This window comes from Heliconius melpomene, chromosome 1 (genome assembly GCF_056956725.1).
Source record: "Heliconius melpomene rosina isolate 202511_hmr_F chromosome 1, ASM5695672v1, whole genome shotgun sequence".
Lineage (NCBI taxonomy): Eukaryota > Metazoa > Arthropoda > Insecta > Lepidoptera > Nymphalidae > Heliconius > Heliconius melpomene.
Window position 1 is genome coordinate 2,846,399 of NC_140389.1, and position 21,900 is coordinate 2,868,298.

Sequence of the window (21,900 nt, forward strand, 5' to 3'; positions counted from 1 at the left end):
ACACTAGGTTCTCTCTGCCTACCATACTGTGTGTGGGATACAGCGTGAAGCAGTTTTTTTTTGATAGTGATAAAACTCTGTTCATAGCTTTATTTAAATAGAATTCTATTATATCAGGAAATTGATTGATAGGTTATTGGGAAGCAGAACCGATGGAAATTGAATCTTAAACCGTCGAGTTTAAAGAAAATCACTGTGCCGCTCCACTATGGACTTTGGATTAAAATATAGGAAAATTAAAAATAATCATCTAAAATTCTATTGGTATCTAATATTCTATATAAATCTATATATATATAAATAATATCAACAGCTTGCGGTGGATCAACAACGGCCCCTCGTTAGCAAGTATGTATGTATGTAGATAATGACATTAAACTCACGACACGACAACGATCTGACAACGTTTGGTTAAGCCTTTGGACAATCAGTACTAGATACTGAAGAGATTGACGTGTTAAATACAAACGTATGTATGTCTGTATGTAAATTTGATCATTTTAACATAGATACTAAACCAAAAATGAAAATATTAAATATTTCTATCCCCGATTGGGAATCAAAGCCGCAACCGTCGCCCGTTACGCTATAGTTGCACGCTTGTGCGCTCAAAATGGATATGGTTAAATTATTTTTATTTTTCTCCTTCTGGTGCATAAGACGCGGCGTAGTTCTGTGGTAAGTGGAGAATTTTAATTTCTATTTATTCTTAATTATTATTATTCTATTAATTCTTATTAATTATTTGCTCTGACTATCTTATAGTATAGGACTATCTCATTACATACATAATGTCTATTAAATTCAATTAAAGTAGTGGCCGATCAAATTGTACTTGAAATAAATTGGGTGCTCAAATCCAGTAAAACTGTTTATTTAAACCTTTTACGTGAACTAAGGATTTGCAATTTTCAACTTTACGAATGAGTAATAAATATTATTATTGAATAAATATTAAAAATGTGTACTGTATTAAATAAACACGATCTTTCAGCTCATTCCATGAAATTAATTCAATTGATTGATACACGAAATGAAGAGGAGTTCGATTATGCTTTATGTGTTATTGTTAACCTGTATGTGACTATATATTACTTACTAGCGGCCCGCTCGCGGTTTCACCCGCGTGAACATGTTATTATTAATTTCTGTCTCCATGACTACGTCTTAGTGACGTCTATGCAAAATTTGACACTCCTAGCATTAGAAGTTTCATACAAACTTTCGACCCCAAAAACAACCCCTTAGAAATCGAATATTGCAAATTCCCGTCTTAGCGAGCACCTACGTCCTATAAGTAACTCCTATGCAAAATTTAAGATTCTTAGCACATGTAGATTTTGAGATTTTGTGATGAGTGAGTGACCTTTCGATTTTATATATATATAGATTATTTTGTATTTATTTTGAGTAGACACAGACAGACAGTCGTGGTACAGTTAGACATCTGTCTGTAAGCATGATGGTCGTGGATTCAAATCCCACTAAACAGGTTGTATTGCTTCTTTCTCTCTGTTCTAGTGAGAAAGAAGCAAGAAAGTTAATACATTAATAATTGATTTTTATCATTAAGTAAGATCTTTAATTTTCACGATAATTACATTTTTTTTTTATTTATAAAAACTATAGAGGCAACTACAGAGGACACAAACTGTGCTTGTAAACTGACTGATTGAGGGTTCAATCCCCATTCGAGGTAAGAAATATTTATTTAGGTTTCTTTCTGGTGTCTAGGCAAATCACGGCGTTGAGTTCCGCCACTCTACATGCCGGTTAAATAGTTTTTAATTTAAATTTCATCACCAAACTTGCAATGTTTTGAATTTGGACGGAAAGCGGAAAATGAGAGGTCTGTCTTTTGTCTATTAAAAAAAAATCTCTGGCTGAGTTTCTTGTACTGGTTTTTCTCAGGTTCTCTTTTTTTATTTCTTATTTTGGAATTAAATTATTTGCCTTTGTATTGACATTAGGTTCTTTCTGCCTAACCTCTTGTAACACCTGAAGATAACAATATAAAGCATTATTAATGCCGATATAACACTGTGCAATCTATACAATACCCTACTATCCAATTTCCTTTCATATAACACTTTTTATACAGCCTTACCTTTTTATACAGGATCTGCTTGAGAAATATGACGCTAAATAAGAATTATAACCTACCTGTCCAACAATTACAAATAATGCTACTATATTTCATAAGGTCCTACATAATATTTCAATGGACCAGTTCAAGCAAGATTAAAGGCCGGAAGTCCAATAACGACTGTCTCAGCGCGAGTGTTAACAACGATATTTACAGGGATTCGCGATCAGCTCAATAATTCAGGGATTCCACTGTTTCAGACTGAGACCAAATTTTGTGGGCTATTGTGCGAGTGCTCGATAATTTCTGCTGAATTCATAGATTTAATGTCGGATGTCGAACGAGTTTGCTGATTTAGAGCTTAAAATTTAATGGCGTTTCATAGTGGAAGTTCTTTTAGTGTTCTTTTTGGGTTTTGGTTTTATAGTTAATTTAGAATTTCGGTTTGATTCTAATTTGTCACGTACTTGAAAATTGATAATAAAAAAATATGTTGATAGTGAAAATATTTACACAAATAAGAAAGAGAGAAAAATGTGATGTAAAATTCTGTTTTCATACCTTAAAAGTCAAACATTTTAAGGTATGGCATATAATAAGAGTTTATCTATTTTTTTCTGTTATTATATTATGTGATCTTAAATTATTACACTAAAATGAAACCGTGAGATTTCTTAAAATATATTTCTACTCAATTATCTATGAATTACATATTGTATGAAATAAAAAATATAGGCTTTTTTTTTAAATAATAAGATTAAAAAAAAAAATTACGTATTCTACACAAAGTAGCTTTAAAAAAATACTAAGATTTTTAATAATAAAAAAAAAATAATAATAATTTCCATTATACAAGAAAAGGGAACCCAAACCGCTCGTCACCGTACCGTATCTATACTAATATAATAAAGCGGAAGAGTTTGTTTGTTTGTTTGTTTGTTTGTTTGTTTGTTTGTTTGTTTGTTTGTTTGTTTGTTTGTTTGTTTGTTTGTTTGTTTGTTTGTTTGAACGCTAAGATCTCTGGATCTACTGGATCGATTTACTTTGTTTTTTTTGTTTTGTATGAAAGCTGCATTCTTCAGAAGTGCTATAGGCTATATAACATTACATTACACATATATACTAATAAATTAAAATACTTTCTAATTTGACATGCAATTTATTCTGCCATGTTAATAAGAACCGTCGTCGCTACGCGACCGCGTTCGTTACCGCGTCATTTTGATATTCATCCTTATGAAAATAAATATAATAGTCACTTTTAGCATTTCATCTAGATTGAAATTATATTTCTATAGAAATTATATTCTTATATTTCAAGCAGGCGTAGCCGCGTCCGGGTCCGCTAGTAAAATATAATTCTTGAAAGAAAAACACAACCTGAAAAAACATAATAAAAACTATAATAACAATAATAAATAAGCTCAAATAAATGAATAACTCGAGAATACATCCCCAAAATCCGTTTAAATTTTGATATTCGTTTATTGAGAACGTTATTCTGAATCTGATAGCAGTGCGTGCCGATGTTGCTGGTGGTGGTACCAGAGCTTTGGAATTATTTATCATCGCCCATGTGGATATTATCTCTGATTAAAGAAAATGCTTATTATAGACTGCCATTTATTGATAAAACTATAATTTATTAAAATATTCATTCGTTTGTGAATTTTATATGTGTTTTAAATGGCTTATGATGCAAGAGTGAGTGATGACGAAATTGAAGATTTGGTTTTATTTGAAGCTTCACGCTGTGTCCACATAGCAGGGTTGGCAGAGTTAACCTTAAAACCTAATGTCAAGACTTCTATTAAGATATTTTCGTTTCACACTTTTCGATATATCTGGAGGCATTGCGTATAGATTGGCGGAACTTAACGCCGCGCGTTGCTTCGACACCACAGCGAAGAAATGAAAATATAAATTTTAAATAAATATTTAATCTCCTCGAGTGGGAATCGAATCCACAACCAATCGGTTTTACAATTACACTTTATGCCTCTGCGCTACAACTGGCCTCAGTATTTGTATCAGTTAACGGCTTAATAGCGAAAAGCATCCACCAACATCTTAAGGGATGGAAGCCTAGCACTGACTAGCCTGCTGTATGCGGGATTCAACGTGAAAAGTGATAAAAACAATTCTATAACAAAAAACCCATTAATTACATACATAATAAGTATAATGTCAGTATCCAGAATAATGCCTCAAAGAGAATTGGTCCATGCATCAAGTAAATCTGTTGTAAATTACATTCATGGCACGACAAATACGGCCAGTCTGCAGTCTCGTGTTGAATTTATTTGTTCGATTGTATTGCCTTAAATATATTTGTATTCTCACTTTGCCAACATTTATTTAGCATTAAAAAGTCTGGTGTAACTTATTAGGGCTTTGGGCGCTTTGGATTCGTTATTACTTGAGAAGTCAACTTTGTTTATAATTTTGTTGTATTTAAAATTAAATAAATTATCTATATATATAATAAAACTGTAAGGGGGGTAAAATCTGTACATTGAATATAAACTAAAAAAAACCTTTCCGGGGGACTTTATACAAGTAATAGAAGAGAAAAATATAATTTTTGGAATTCTTGTCTGTCTGTCTGTCTGTTGTGACTCTTTAACGCAAAAACTACTGGACGGATTTAAATGAAACTTCTTTTGTCGCATAGCCATTAGTCTTCGCCTACATATAGGCTATAATTTATTTTGATAGCCCGAATACCTGATGTGAGACCCTAGCAGCCCGCCTAATCTATAAGAGATATCAATACAACGCTTTAGGAAAAGTTATTCAGCGTGATGAGCATTTTCTGTTGAAATAAAAAAAAATTGGATCCAACTTTAAAAAATTGCCAGAAAAGATATAAAAACAACACTTTTCTACATTCCCATACAAAAGATCCGTATTAATACTTAAAAGTCAATTTGGACTTTAATACCGTACTATAAAGTTTAAATGTTAGTCGCTGGATTCCGGGAAGGCAAAACAATTGACTGACGTTAATATCGTATAAATATTATAGCTCCAGATCCCAGAGTCGCCAGGACTATTAGTCTTACATGTAGTTAAGACATATGCTTACATATTATATGCTTACTCACTAATTTGAAAATAGGATCCTTTAAAAGGTAGCAAAAAATAACGGTATATCTCTTTCTGGGCAAACGATGAAGCCATCGGATTGATCTGGTTATATATGAGGGATCTTTAAATAGTCCGTAAATAATATATTTAAATTTTAAAGAACCTTTAGGAAGTTTGGCAGAAGTAAAGGTACACGTGAAAGAATGTGAAATATACATTTTTTACTTTAAAACATATATAAAAACGAGAATTTCTATTTTAATGTAACTGGAAGTGTGCTTTAAGTTGGCACTATCTCTGAAGGTTTTTTTAAGTTAGAGAGTATGCATACAGTCTTAAGTATAAATTAGATTTCAGCTTTGCTAAAATGATGTAGGTCTGGGGGCCCTGGGATCTCAGTCTTTTAATGTCAATATTTGTCAATATTTCTATGGTAAAATGTCACTTGAAATGTAAAAGTCTCTTTGTTGTAAATGTGCATCTACATTATTAAATCTAAAAGCCACAAATTTTATAAAATTAATAAAGTGTTGTGTATTTGTGACTTACTAAATATGCCTTCTATAAGGCGGTGGACAAATTTAGGCAGAAGAATCTAATCGTACTGCCCAGAACGTGAAGATTGCAATGAACGTGAAAAAAATCGATTGAGACAGACCCGTAAAGCACGATAGTTTACTACTACTAATAATGGTGCAAATTTGAATCGAGCTCCTTTTTGTTATATATATCAATTGATGCCAGCAGTGCCTACAGCTGTGTTGCTATTGGACCTATGAACTCAGTTAGCCAATATTGTAAGGTTATTGTAAAAATTGAAATTTAAAAATTGTTATTGTAAAATAAAGCCAATAGATTGTTTTGTGTAAATTGATACCGTAACTTCCACCTCCAGAGCCATTGTACTCATTGGTTTTAGGAATAGGAGCATATTCCATATACACTTCTTAAAAAATATTCAACAATACAACGACTGCTTTCAAATGACTTCATTTGGAGTAACAAAAGCAGTTCGGGAAAATTTAATGCTAATTTTTAAGTTTTGTCATAGTATCTGCAGTTGCATGTATGTTAATCATAACTATTATAGCCCATACGCATTACAATACATTTTTCCCTCAACAGTTACAAGGTCAAATATATCATAGAGCAGGTTTATTGTTACCAGTACCAGATAGCGACTACAAGTCTTAGCAAATTTATTTTATGAAAAATTCTCCACAAGAAATCAACCTACGTTGTACACATAACAATTCACTGAAAAGGTCAATAGTTGAACAATTACAAAAATTATTTCACGAATACAATTAACTAATTATATTTTTCAAAAGTGCAATGTTTTAATGCATCTTCTATCGATGAAGTTGCCATTGTTGAAATTGGAGAAAATTTGGAGTCACGTGAAATAATCGATTACAACGTATTAAGGAAACACATCGCTCATATGATGCACTGCAATATCCCATTATATTTTGGCAAGTTGAAGATGGCTATGATTTCCCAATCAAGATGATAAATGCAGGTAATTGAAATATTTTGCTTATGAGATGCTATGTCATCTACAATATCACTTACTAAACACCTTAATTTGATTTGACAGTTGAATTTAGAAAGAACTTTAAAAGATCTACGGATTTTATTATCAGGAGATTTTCGCCAAACATTGCCAGTGGTTCCACGTTCAAAGCAAGCTGATGAACTGAAATCATGTTTAAAGTCCTCCAAATTGTAGAAACATGTCAAGGTATTACATTTAAGCGAGAATATTCGTGTCATGATGCAAAATGATTAATCTGGAGACATATTCTCTAATTAACTCATTGATATTGGTAATGGCAAACTTCCTATAGATGCACTGATTGGCTGCATCACCTTTCCTGATCGTTTTTGTCAGTTAACGTAATCCAAAGATGAACTCATTCATCATAAAGTGCTTCCAAATGTTGCTGAAAATTATTTATTCCATGGTTGGTTGAACGGAAGAGCTTTACTGGCTGCCAAACACACTGATATAAATGAATTAAATTTTCAATTTCCAAGATGTAATTCCTGGCGTAATGAGGACATATAAATCAGTTGATACGGCTACTAATGAAGATGATGTCGTGAACTATCTACCGGAATTTTTAAACTCACTTGATTTGCCAGGGTTTCCGCCTAACAATCTTCATGGTCCATTTAAGTGGCGGTTGGCGGTTTTTAATTGGAGCCACCCCTTTGTGGGGAAAAACCGAGGGGAGAGTAAAATAGAAGGAGTAGGATAGGTAGAAGAAGGAGAGAGCTAAGGAAAGGAGGAGGGGAAGGGGGGGGGACACCATTCTTCCGGACTGGATGAGGATGTAAGAGTGGCGGCTCGAGGATCCGGGGTCGCGTACCCGTATGCCCACAAACAAATATCGGACAGATATTAGTCAGGACATCCTCTGGAATAAGAATGAAGAACGGAAAAGCGGTGGGACCTGACGACATTCCGATCGAAGCGTGGAAATCGTTGGGCTCTCTTGGTGTGCTCATGCTTACTGACCTTTTTAACCATATCTTGAACACTGGTAAGATGCCGCATCAGTGGCGGCTTAGCTTTATTACCCCTATTTACAAGGGAAGGGGCAGTGTTCAAGATTGTGGTAGTTATAGGGGCATTAAGCTTATGAGTCATACCATGAAGCTCTTCGAGCGCATGATCGACCTCAGGCTCCGCCGAGAGTGTACTGTCTCTGCGTCTCAATATGGATTTCAGCCAGGATCGGGCACCATGGACGCCATTTTCGCCCTCAGAACTTTGATGGAGGCATACAGGGAAAAAAGGAGAGCTCTGCATGTGGCCTTTTTAGATCTGCAGAAGGCCTTTGACTGTGTGCCTCGTCAGTGTATCTGGTGGGCATTGCGATCCAAAGGGATCCCTGAGGCCTATATTGAGATTATCAGAGGCATGTACTACGATTCCGCTTCTATGGTTAGGACTGCTGTTGGCGACACTAGACCCTTCCCGATTACAGTGGGGGTTCACCAGGGCTCGGCTCTTAGTCCGTTCTTATTCAATGTAGTGCTCGATACTGTCTCGGCTCACATCCAGGACCAGCCTCCATGGCTGATGATGTATACCGACGACATAGTACTCATTGCCGAGAACCGACTGACGCTGGAGCGTAAAGTGAACCTCTGGAAGGGTACGCTTGAGAACGGCGGTCTTAAACTAAATGTGTCGAAGACAGAGTACATGGCCTGCGGGAGCCGGGACTCGAGCACCATCCTTAAAGGTCCTGAGCCAGCCGTTAAGTCGGAGAAGTTCAGGTACCTTGGATCCGTTATGCACGAGTCTGGAGGCATCGATCACGATGTCCATGGCCGGACAAGCGCTGCCTGGGCCAAATGGCGGGAGGTCACTGGTGTGGTCTGCGATCGCAGAATACCGCCCAAGCTCAAGGGGCTGATATACAAGAGCATCGTCGGACCGGTTCTTTTATACGGCAGCGAATGTTGGCCAGCACTATCTCGGCACACTCAGGAGCTTCACGTCACGGAAATGAAGATGCTGAGGTGGATGTGCGGCGTAACGCGGTCTGACCGCATACGCAACACATTCATTCTAGGTAGTCTTGGGGTTCGTGATCTAGCGGATAAGCTTCAAGAGCGTCGCTTGAGATGGTTTGGCCATGTTACGCGCCGGCCTAAGAACTATGTCGGACGCAAGTGCCTTGCTATACCAGTTCCTGGGACGCGACCTTCCGGACGCCCAAGGAAGCGCTGGTTGGATGTCGTGATGCAGCACATGAGAGCCAATGGTCTAACCACCGAGGACGCAAAAGATCGTGCAAAGTGGAGTAGTTTGACTAGGAAGGCAGACCCTGGCAATAGCCGGGATTAATGCCAGGAAGAAGAAGAATCTTCAATTAAAGCTTGTATGTGTAGTTGTAATTTTGCGAAACTTTGTAAAGGCACACGATTAGCGATAAAAAAATAATGAATAACGTAATAGAAGCAATCATATTGAAAGGAAAGTATAAAGGAGAAGACTTTTTGATGATGCGGGGCATCCCAATGATTTCGACTGACAAACGACTGAGCTTAAAAGACTACAGTTTCCAGTACGGCTTGATTTCGCAATGACTATAAACAAATCCCAGGGGCAGTTATCAAGTGTTTGTGGTATTAATATAGAAAACTCATGTTTCTCGCATGGTCTATTGTATGTTGCCTGTTCCCGTGTTGGAAAACCATCTGCTCTGTTTGTTTACGCGCCAGATAACCAAACAAAAAATAACGGGTACCATAAAGTTCTACAATGAAAATGAAACTGAATTTAGAATAAGTAAAAATAAAATATAATAAGTAGGTATCATAATAAGATATCGGAAATTGTTATTTTTATTGTAATTTTTAATGAATATTACAAGAATTTAAAGTGATTTAAGTTTTTTTTTTTGATATTATATAATTGTTGACTTATCAACTTTCTTTATTTTTTTATCTTACTAGCTGACCCGGTGTCCCGAATAGTAGAATACATATTAAAAAAAAAGAATCGACTGTAAGGCGATACGAAGTTCGCGGGTCTGCTAGTTACTAATATTTTAATTCCTTCGCTCGCAGGAAAAACGCGTCGTTGCGATATGTTGACTTGGCGGAAAGTGGGAAACGGAATGATCGAACACTTGGTTCCCTCTGCCTACCCTAATAAAGCACGAAGCTAAAAAAAAGAAAAAAGAAGTAAATAAATTAAATAAGATACATAAAACCTTAACGAAACTTGGCACTGACGTCTCTATTTAACTTGGCAAACAATATCTTGGCGTTTTTACAAATTAATTAAGTTTTAGTACGATTTTTTATCCATTAATATGTAAATGGATGTAGTTTAGCGAAATTAGTTCGTGTATTTCGAAATTTTAGGTCATGATCCATTATTAACTAACAATGAACCTGGATATTTAAACAAAAAAAAATAGATATTATTCAGGTTTACCAAATTTCAATATTAAATAAAAAGGTTTAAATAAAAAGATTTTTGAAGAAGAAGAAGAAGGTGCCTAGTGTTAAGAAACTCCGCTCCTCACTTTTCGATGAATTCTGGACGCGTTGCGTGTTGAGCAGCAGGACTCAACGCCGTACTCTTACTTCGGCACTAGAGCGAATAAATGAATATATTTAATCACCTCAAGTGAGGATCGAATCCACAACCTGGTGCGGTTTGCGCCACGAGTGGTTACACTGTATTTTTCTAATATTGCCTAAAGGTCACATTAGCAAGTTTAAACTAACACTGCTTATTTAGTGCACATGGTAATTGTGGGTTCAAGTCTTACATGAGGTTTTCCCTCATTTACATATAAATTAAAGATGTTTCTGTGCGAGAGGGATAGCAATACGTCTAAGGGAACCTTTATATAACTCTACGTAAAGGAAAATTAGGGAATAAAAAAAAAGAGAGTGACATAGATTTAGACACGAATAAAAACAAGTCTTGATGAGGAATTGAACTGGAAAAAACTTAGAAGAAATATTTGGAAAAAGTATAATTGTTAATTTTTCGTTAATCTCGCGTAGTGTTTTCAATTGATATATTTAAAACTAGCAGACCCGCGAACTTCGTATCGCCTTACAGTCGATTCTTTTTTTTTAATATGTATTCTACTATTCGGGACACCGGGTCAGCTAGTAAGATAAAAAAATAAAGAAAGTTGATAAGTCAACAATTATATAATATCAAAAAAAAAAACTTAAATCACTTTAAATTCTTGTAATATTCATTAAAAATTACAATAAAAATAACAATTTCCGATATCTTATTATGATACCTACTTATTATATTTTATTTTTACTTATTCTAAATTCAGTTTCATTTTCATTGTAGAACTTTATGGTACCCGTTATTTTTTGTTTGGTTATCTGGCGCGTAAACAAACAGAGCAGATGGTTTTCCAACACGGGAACAGGCAACATACAATAGACCATGCGAGAAACATGAGTTTTCTATATTAATACCACAAACACTTGATAACTGCCCCTGGGATTTGTTTATAGTCATTGCGAAATCAAGCCGTACTGGAAACTGTAGTCTTTTAAGCTCAGTCGTTTGTCAGTCGAAATCATTGGGATGCCCCGCATCATCAAAAAGTCTTCTCCTTTATACTTTCCTTTCAATATGATTGCTTCTATTACGTTATTCATTATTTTTTTATCGCTAATCGTGTGCCTTTACAAAGTTTCGCAAAATTACAACTACACATACAAGCTTTAATTGAAGATTCTTCTTCTTCCTGGCATTAATCCCGGCTATTGCCAGGGTCTGCCTTCCTAGTCAAACTACTCCACTTTGCACGATCTTTTGCGTCCTCGGTGGTTAGACCATTGGCTCTCATGTGCTGCATCACGACATCCAACCAGCGCTTCCTTGGGCGTCCGGAAGGTCGCGTCCCAGGAACTGGTATAGCAAGGCACTTGCGTCCGACATAGTTCTTAGGCCGGCGCGTAACATGGCCAAACCATCTCAAGCGACGCTCTTGAAGCTTATCCGCTAGATCACGAACCCCAAGACTACCTAGAATGAATGTGTTGCGTATGCGGTCAGACCGCGTTACGCCGCACATCCACCTCAGCATCTTCATTTCCGTGACGTGAAGCTCCTGAGTGTGCCGAGATAGTGCTGGCCAACATTCGCTGCCGTATAAAAGAACCGGTCCGACGATGCTCTTGTATATCAGCCCCTTGAGCTTGGGCGGTATTCTGCGATCGCAGACCACACCAGTGACCTCCCGCCATTTGGCCCAGGCAGCGCTTGTCCGGCCATGGACATCGTGATCGATGCCTCCAGACTCGTGCATAACGGATCCAAGGTACCTGAACTTCTCCGACTTAACGGCTGGCTCAGGACCTATAAGGATGGTGCTCGAGTCCCGGCTCCCGCAGGCCATGTACTCTGTCTTCGACACATTTAGTTTAAGACCGCCGTTCTCAAGCGTACCCTTCCAGAGGTTCACTTTACGCTCCAGCGTCAGTCGGTTCTCGGCAATGAGTACTATGTCGTCGGTATACATCATCAGCCATGGAGGCTGGTCCTGGATGTGAGCCGAGACAGTATCGAGCACTACATTGAATAAGAACGGACTAAGAGCCGAGCCCTGGTGAACCCCCACTGTAATCGGGAAGGGTCTAGTGTCGCCAACAGCAGTCCTAACCATAGAAGCGGAATCGTAGTACATGCCTCTGATAATCTCAATATAGGCCTCAGGGATCCCTTTGGATCGCAATGCCCACCAGATACACTGACGAGGCACACAGTCAAAGGCCTTCTGCAGATCTAAAAAGGCCACATGCAGAGCTCTCCTTTTTTCCCTGTATGCCTCCATCAAAGTTCTGAGGGCGAAAATGGCGTCCATGGTGCCCGATCCTGGCTGAAATCCATATTGAGACGCAGAGACAGTACACTCTCGGCGGAGCCTGAGGTCGATCATGCGCTCGAAGAGCTTCATGGTATGACTCATAAGCTTAATGCCCCTATAACTACCACAATCTTGAACACTGCCCCTTCCCTTGTAAATAGGGGTAATAAAGCTAAGCCGCCACTGATGCGGCATCTTACCAGTGTTCAAGATATGGTTAAAAAGGTCAGTAAGCATGAGCACACCAAGAGAGCCCAACGATTTCCACGCTTCGATCGGAATGTCGTCAGGTCCCACCGCTTTTCCGTTCTTCATTCTTATTCCAGAGGATGTCCTGACTAATATCTGTCCGATATTTGTTTGTGGGCATACGGGTACGCGACCCCGGATCCTCGAGCCGCCACTCTTACATCCTCATCCAGTCCGGAAGAATGGTGTCCCCCCCCCTTCCCCTCCTCCTTTCCTTAGCTCTCTCCTTCTTCTACCTATCCTACTCCTTCTATTTTACTCTCCCCTCGGTTTTTCCCCACAAAGGGGTGGCTCCAATTAAAAACCGCCAACCGCCACTTAAATGGACCATGAAGATTGTTAGGCGGAAACCCTGGCAAATCAAGTGAGTTTAAAAATTCCGGTAGATAGTTCACGACATCATCTTCATTAGTAGCCGTATCAACTGATTTATATGTCCTCATTACGCCAGGAATTACATCTTGGAAATTGAAAATTTAATTCATTTATATCAGTGTGTTTGGCAGCCAGTAAAGCTCTTCCGTTCAACCAACCATGGAATAAATAATTTTCAGCAACATTTGGAAGCACTTTATGATGAATGAGTTCATCTTTGGATTACGTTAACTGACAAAAACGATCAGGAAAGGTGATGCAGCCAATCAGTGCATCTATAGGAAGTTTGCCATTACCAATATCAATGAGTTAATTAGAGAATATGTCTCCAGATTAATCATTTTGCATCATGACACGAATATTCTCGCTTAAATGTAATACCTTGACATGTTTCTACAATTTGGAGGACTTTAAACATGATTTCAGTTCATCAGCTTGCTTTGAACGTGGAACCACTGGCAATGTTTGGCGAAAATCTCCTGATAATAAAATCCGTAGATCTTTTAAAGTTCTTTCTAAATTCAACTGTCAAATCAAATTAAGGTGTTTAGTAAGTGATATTGTAGATGACATAGCATCTCATAAGCAAAATATTTCAATTACCTGCATTTATCATCTTGATTGGGAAATCATAGCCATCTTCAACTTGCCAAAATATAATGGGATATTGCAGTGCATCATATGAGCGATGTGTTTCCTTAATACGTTGTAATCGATTATTTCACGTGACTCCAAATTTTCTCCAATTTCAACAATGGCAACTTCATCGATAGAAGATGCATTAAAACATTGCACTTTTGAAAAATATAATTAGTTAATTGTATTCGTGAAATAATTTTTGTAATTGTTCAACTATTGACCTTTTCAGTGAATTGTTATGTGTACAACGTAGGTTGATTTCTTGTGGAGAATTTTTCATAAAATAAATTTGCTAAGACTTGTAGTCGCTATCTGGTACTGGTAACAATAAACCTGCTCTATGATATATTTGACCTTGTAACTGTTGAGGGAAAAATGTATTGTAATGCGTATGGGCTATAATAGTTATGATTAACATACATGCAACTGCAGATACTATGACAAAACTTAAAAATTAGCATTAAATTTTCCCGAACTGCTTTTGTTACTCCAAATGAAGTCATTTGAAAGCAGTCGTTGTATTGTTGAATATTTTTTAAGAAGTGTATATGGAATATGCTCCTATTCCTAAAACCAATGAGTACAATGGCTCTGGAGGTGGAAGTTACGGTATCAATTTACACAAAACAATCTATTGGCTTTATTTTACAATAACAATTTTTAAATTTCAATTTTTACAATAACCTTACAATATTGGCTAACTGAGTTCATAGGTCCAATAGCAACACAGCTGTAGGCACTGCTGGCATCAATTGATATATATAACAAAAAGGAGCTCGATTCAAATTTGCACCATTATTAGTAGTAGTAAACTATCGTGCTTTACGGGTCTGTCTCAATCGATTTTTTTCACGTTCATTGCAATCTTCACGTTCTGGGCAGTACGATTAGATTCTTCTGCCTAAATTTGTCCACCGCCTTATAGAAGGCATATTTAGTAAGTCACAAATACACAACACTTTATTAATTTTATAAAATTTGTGGCTTTTAGATTTAATAATGTAGATGCACATTTACAACAAAGAGACTTTTACATTTCAAGTGACATTTTACCATAGAAATATTGACAAATATTGACATTAAAAGACTGAGATCCCAGGGCCCCCAGACCTACATCATTTTAGCAAAGCTGAAATCTAATTTATACTTAAGACTGTATGCATACTCTCTAACTTAAAAAAACCTTCAGAGATAGTGCCAACTTAAAGCACACTTCCAGTTACATTAAAATAGAAATTCTCGTTTTTATATATGTTTTAAAGTAAAAAATGTATATTTCACATTCTTTCACGTGTACCTTTACTTCTGCCAAACTTCCTAAAGGTTCTTTAAAATTTAAATATATTATTTACGGACTATTTAAAGATCCCTCATATATAACCAGATCAATCCGATGGCTTCATCATTTGCCCAGAAAGAGATATACCGTTATTTTTTGCTACCTTTTAAAGGATCCTATTTTCAAATTAGTGAGTAAGCATATAATATGTAAGCATATGTCTTAACTACATGTAAGACTAATAGTCCTGGCGACTCTGGGATCTGGAGCTATAATATTTATACGATATTAACGTCAGTCAATTGTTTTGCCTTCCCGGAATCCAGCGACTAACATTTAAACTTTATAGTACGGTATTAAAGTCCAAATTGACTTTTAAGTATTAATACGGATCTTTTGTATGGGAATGTAGAAAAGTGTTGTTTTTATATCTTTTCTGGCAATTTTTTAAAGTTGGATCCAATTTTTTTTTATTTCAACAGAAAATGCTCATCACGCTGAATAACTTTTCCTAAAGCGTTGTATTGATATCTCTTATAGATTAGGCGGGCTGCTAGGGTCTCACATCAGGTATTCGGGCTATCAAAATAAATTATAGCCTATATGTAGGCGAAGACTAATGGCTCTGCGACAAAAGAAGTTTCATTTAAATCCGTCCAGTAGTTTTTGCGTTAAAGAGTCACAACAGACAGACAGACAGACAAGAATTCCAAAAATTATATTTTTCTCTTCTATTACTTGTATAAAGTCCCCCGGAAAGGTTTTTTTTAGTTTATATTCAATGTACAGATTTTACCCCCCTTACAGTTTTATTATATATATAGATATAGATATATAGATATAGATATAGATTAATAATTCATTCCCCCGAGTGGGGACCGAACCCACAATCGTCGCGTATTATTGTCACATGCTTGTGCCACGACGGTCCCATCATGCAATATTTTGAAAGTAAAACAATGCGTGGAGAACGGAGTGTATTACACTTATTTATTAAGAAAACGTATAAAAATTTGAACCTAGCAGATTTGAACCCGCGCCTCTTTGGAAACCGTCCAGCGCTTTGATTACTTAAGCCATACGTTCTCATCGAGCTACGTTGAAATTCTTATACCCCTGTTACAGCTTATTTATATTGAAAGTATCTCTATAGGGAGATTTTTACAAATTTCCGCTACCCAAAGATAAAATTATTTAGAATTATCGATTGGCAAGAGAGACACTCCTGAGCTGACGTTCAATTACAATAGCCAATGAGATCCCCAGCAACATAAAAACTATTTTTATCTACCCGCAAAATAACGCAATTATATATAGACCATAAAATCATACTATAAGTACTATCTACTTGCTATATGATCAACGCTATTCACCGTGTAAATCAACAAGCGTGAAAAATAGTAAAACACTACTCTGATTTCAAACTACCCTCCAATCAATGTAGGAATGACATTAAAAATCGTCCTTATAATTAATAAAATAAGATTGAATTTCAAATGAAGCTAGTATTATTGACTAATTGATAAATCAAAAGGAAATTTGCAATATGGAATACTTAATTAGACGTTATTATGTAAGATTTAAGGTTCAATTTTGAACGTGGCGTATTATAACAATGTATGCACTTTGAAATACATTTGATTTACTCTATATTTAACTGATGATTGTTTGGTCATGGTATGTAAAGTTAATTGATTCATTGATGAAATTAAATTGCAAGCTGTTTACGCGCTTCATTATTTTTGAAGCTTTATTGCGCATATAGTTGTATGGCGGAACTAAACGCCGCGTTTTGTCTTTGCAAAGCGGTATATAGAAAATAATTGCCAACCTGCGTGGGGAACGAACTCACAAACAACACGTTTACACGCTGTATGACTGCACTATGATGGCTTCGCTTTATTATTATTGTTAATGGATAACTTGTGAGGAGAATCAGAATGTGGATGTTTCCAGAAATTAATTTCAATTAATTTGTCGTATTCTCAGAATATAATATATAAATTGGTATGTTTACTTTAAGCCAACTTCCATGGACCTCGTTAATGGAAATGTTTTTCTATCAGAATTATATGGAAAAGACTGAAATATGAATCTTTAGCTTTCAGGTTAATTATTAATTAAGAAAATATATAACTATAATCTATATTATACATAAATACACAGATAAGAAATATATAAAATTATTTCGTTACTGACTAATTGACGACAACGCACAGAAGAATCTACTGGACTTAAAAAGCCGAAATTTGTCTAATAATTTCTTATAATTAATAAATGGGAAGTATGGCACAGCTCTAAAAGAGGATTTTACAATACGAGTATTCATTTAGTTACGGAGTCCTTAAAAAACCCATGCAAGAGCAGTTACGGGTACCAGAGAAAAAAATAATAATATAAAAGTAAAATATGACTTTTTTTTGTTTTATGCATACATTTTTTAGTGGCGGAACTCAACGCTGCACTGATCGCGTTACCAGTGCAAGGAAATGAAAATAACTCATCATCCCCCTAGGAATCAAACCCACAACCGTCGTGTTTACAATTCTAGCTCGGTTCACCAAATGTAGCTTTAAAAATAAAATAAGTATACAGCGAGAAAAGTCAAGTAAGGAAAACGATCAACCGCATCGGACATGTCGTGCACACGCCTCTAGATACCGACTTTTTCAAACTTTGCTTTTTCTTCCTGAAAAATGTCTATTTGTTTTTTGTTTTCGAGCTGATGTCTTTCTTGTGTATTTTCTTTGGGATTGTTATTTCGCGTTGAATTGTACATTAAATTTCATTATAATGAAGCCATCGAGGCATCTGTCTGGACGGTGGTTGCGGCTTCGATATCTACTTGGTATAATAACAATATATTTTTTTTATGTGGAAAAATGCAAAGTCAACGCATTCAAAATATACGTGTTTATACCTGCATTTTATAAATAATTACAAAATTATTACTCAAATTATTACTTACTAGCGGCCCGCTCGCGGTTTCACCCGCGTGAACTATGTTATTATTAATTTCTGTCTCCATGACTACGTCCTAGTGACGTCTATGCAAAATTTGAGACTCCTAGCATTTGTAGTAACGAAGTTTCATACAAACTTTCGACCCCAAAAACAACCCCTTAGAAGTCGAATATTGCAAATTCCCGTTTTAGCGAGCACCTACGTCCTATAAAGAACTCCTATGCAAAATTTGAGATTCCTAGCACTTGTAGTTTCCGAGATTTCGTGATGAGTGAGTGACCTTTCGATTTTATATGTATAGATAATACTTATAAAGAAGAAAATCCTAGAAATTATATGTATAGATCCTTTATAGAAAAAAATAATTATAACCATTATTTGTAGTTTTGACCATTTTTTTTCGATATTCCTATAAGAACACACACCCACAGGAAAAATAACATTTTACGTTTTATAGTTAACGCAAACTCAGTTTTGTCAACGATTTTAAAATATAGCTCATAATATTATACGCGTTTCGTCCGTAAGTTTCGTCGCCACAAATTATGAAAATTCAACAGGCTCCAGCTCCGTGTTGTTCAAGAGGGCGCTAGTTCAAATCTGTTTGAAACTTTTATACAGAATTTCAATTAGTTAATAATACTAGGTGGGAATAATTACTAAAGTAGTAATTAGTGAAAATAATTATTTTTTAATTATTAATTGTAATAATTATATATAACAACATTATTATTTTGGAGGTGTATCGTTTTGTAACAAGAAAAATCGCGGCTTTGAGATCTGCTACACAACCCTCAATATCTCGGGTGATGCCTTGGAAACGGAGTGCCTTAGCACTAAGTTACATCTGCCTACCCCAGCAAGGTACCAGAAACAGTATGCAGCAAAAAAAAACACTATACCACAGAGTAAAAATTAATAGAAAACTGTCATCAGAATGAAATGTGTGGTCCAAAATGAAAGTAGGGAGCCATGTTTAATATTTCACAGCACTTAGCCTAAATAAATTTAAAATAACCATTTGCGAAAAAGAATACTTTTCATCGAATAAAAGCGTCAAGTAGAAAATTTTCCACGAACATGAATAGAGTCCGTTGTGAAAAGAAAATGCTTTATAACATTAGTTTTAATGTATCTCGGTAGGATTTTAAAAACCATTATAAGTTTATATGGAGTAGACATTTCTGTATAACGTCGAAATAGGTGTCTGTTCATTATGTAAATTATGGAGGAAGCTTAAAAATATCCCTATAAATATATTAATAAATGTTTTTTTTTATATTATTTTTCATTTTTTATTGTTTTATTTTACATTTCTAAGGAGAAATTTACAAATTTAATATATTTTTTTTAAATGAATTGTCGACCTTGCATTTAGCATGTAGGGTCCCCTAAACACAGTCCTTTAGGAACCTAGCAATAGCAAGATAGTCAAGAAATTAGATTGTATTATTAATGAACTTATATTTATTCATTAATATATATTCCACTTCACGCTCTATTCTGTACGGCAAATAGGCAAAGAGAAGTTAGTGTCAAAGTACTTCGCTCTCCGTTTTTCGGGAGAAATTGAGACATTTTGTATTGAAATTTTTTCGCAGTAAGACACTACTCCACTGCGCCACAGTGAAGGTAAAACAGATTAATTGAACATTCCACAAGAAATTCCTAAATAAATATTATTAATTTATTAACATCTAAACAAAATACGTCTATTTATAAATTCCATAATATTACACAGGAAATATAAATGATTTATTTATGTAATTTAAATATAAACGATAATTGTGTACTTACTGTGTTTGTTGGGTAGTATTATTATTATTATTATTATTTAGCGTAGCATACATAAATTTTTGACGCATTGCGTGTTGAGCGAAAGAACTAAACGCCGCGCGTCGCCACGTGATGTGAAATGAAAGATTGCCGACTGGAAATTGAACCCACAACCCTCGTGTTAACAGTTTCAAGCTTGTGCGCCACATGGCCTCTAGTCCTTACTCAAATAATATTATAATATTTCATTGTAAAAGTATTTTTATACGAACAATACTGTAGGAAAATTAAAATATTTTTATTTTTTTCTTTACCATAGAATCTCTCTGTGTTTTTATGTATTAGGGAATACCAGAGAAAACTAAGATTTAGAACCATTCTATATTTTGCGTCCGAGGAGCAAACTTTGGGTGTTTAGTTGAATCAATAACATTTTGTAATCACAGTCAGACGTAAAAAAATAATAATTTACTTCTAGTATACTATGTTATATATTATAGTATATTTATGTATTAAGCCTTGCTATTTGCTATGACATTTATAAATTCATATATAAATAATTACAATATGAGTAAATACAACAGTAAGAAGAAGAGTTATCTATCAAAGCGATTTCTAAATTCGTCTGAAGAGCACCTTAAATCTATTTCTAAAGCACGGGCTAAAAGGTCAGTCTATTGTTACGGGCTATTTGTCAAATTCAAGGTCGAAGATCCGAAAAATCCTTTCATCAAATACCTAGATGGATTAAGGTTCACAATACATGACGGTAGTTTAAATTGTGTACCTAAATACATTATATAATTTGTATATATATATATATACAAACGTGGTATTTATTATAGAGGGTTCCGTACCAATTTCATGATTTTCTAGTACTAAAAAAACGTTTTCTGTGATATAAATTTAGACCTTTAAATTTGCATTTTTCGATTTTTTTCCTTTGTATTGAAATTGTGACTTCCTGCCATAATTCATTATTATAGGTCGACAGGGTCCATAGGAAAATACCCTATAGTTTTGATAACGTGGCTAATTTAATAAAAGTTGCAACAAAACCGACGGATAAACATTCGTATCTTTTGATTGCGTTGGCTTAGAAGTTTAACTTTATTTGTGCGAGGAGAAACCATAGACTTAGATATGAATTGATTTCATTAATTTCAGGTTGATACGAACTTGCCACGGGATCATGAAATAAATTATGTTGACAGACGAATACACAGACAGATGAACAGCAAAGTGATCCTATAAGAATTTTGTTTTTATTTAAGGTGTAAAACCCTAAAAATTGATTCACACAGTTATTGAACTTGCTACCTTCTTATTAGAGCATATTACGCTATTTATTATATTAAATACTCCTAAAAATACTAAAAAAAAGCCGATTACACCCATCAACCCCTCTTATAGCTTAATTAACAATCTGTTAACCCCGTAAACGTGATAAGATATTTCGTACCCTACCCGAAGCATCTTGGAAATTTATGTTTTCTTTAGCGCCAAGCTTTTGTGTATATATTCTTTTATTTTTTTATAAATAATAGGAGAAGTTTCATAGGAAAGGAATAAGGTCTAAATGTGATTGTGATATGTAGCCTAAAATAAATTGTAAATTGTTGTAGGTTTGATTTTCACTCAAAAGAATTAATTATTTTTGTTTCCTGGCCTGAGAAACGAACTGTCTAAACACTGGGTCCTCTCTGCCTACCCTGCAAGACAAGCGGGATACAGGGTGAAGCTAAAATTTTGTATAATATTTTTTTTAGCTTCACTTTACATCCCGCACGTAATAGGGAAGGTAGAGGGAACTTGGGAACCTAGTGATAGTATAGTATAATAGATTGAAATTCATATTTTAATAACAACTAACATAGCAATATCATCATCCGCTTAAAATTAAAACCCTCACGTCTCAACTTTCATTTACATAATAGCGTCACGTGCACATATAAATTATATTTACGTGCAATGTTTAGAGTATAAATAATTATAAATTGCTTTAAGAATACTGTATTTTATTTTATTTGCTGTGGACAGTATATGGTAGATAGTTCGCCAGA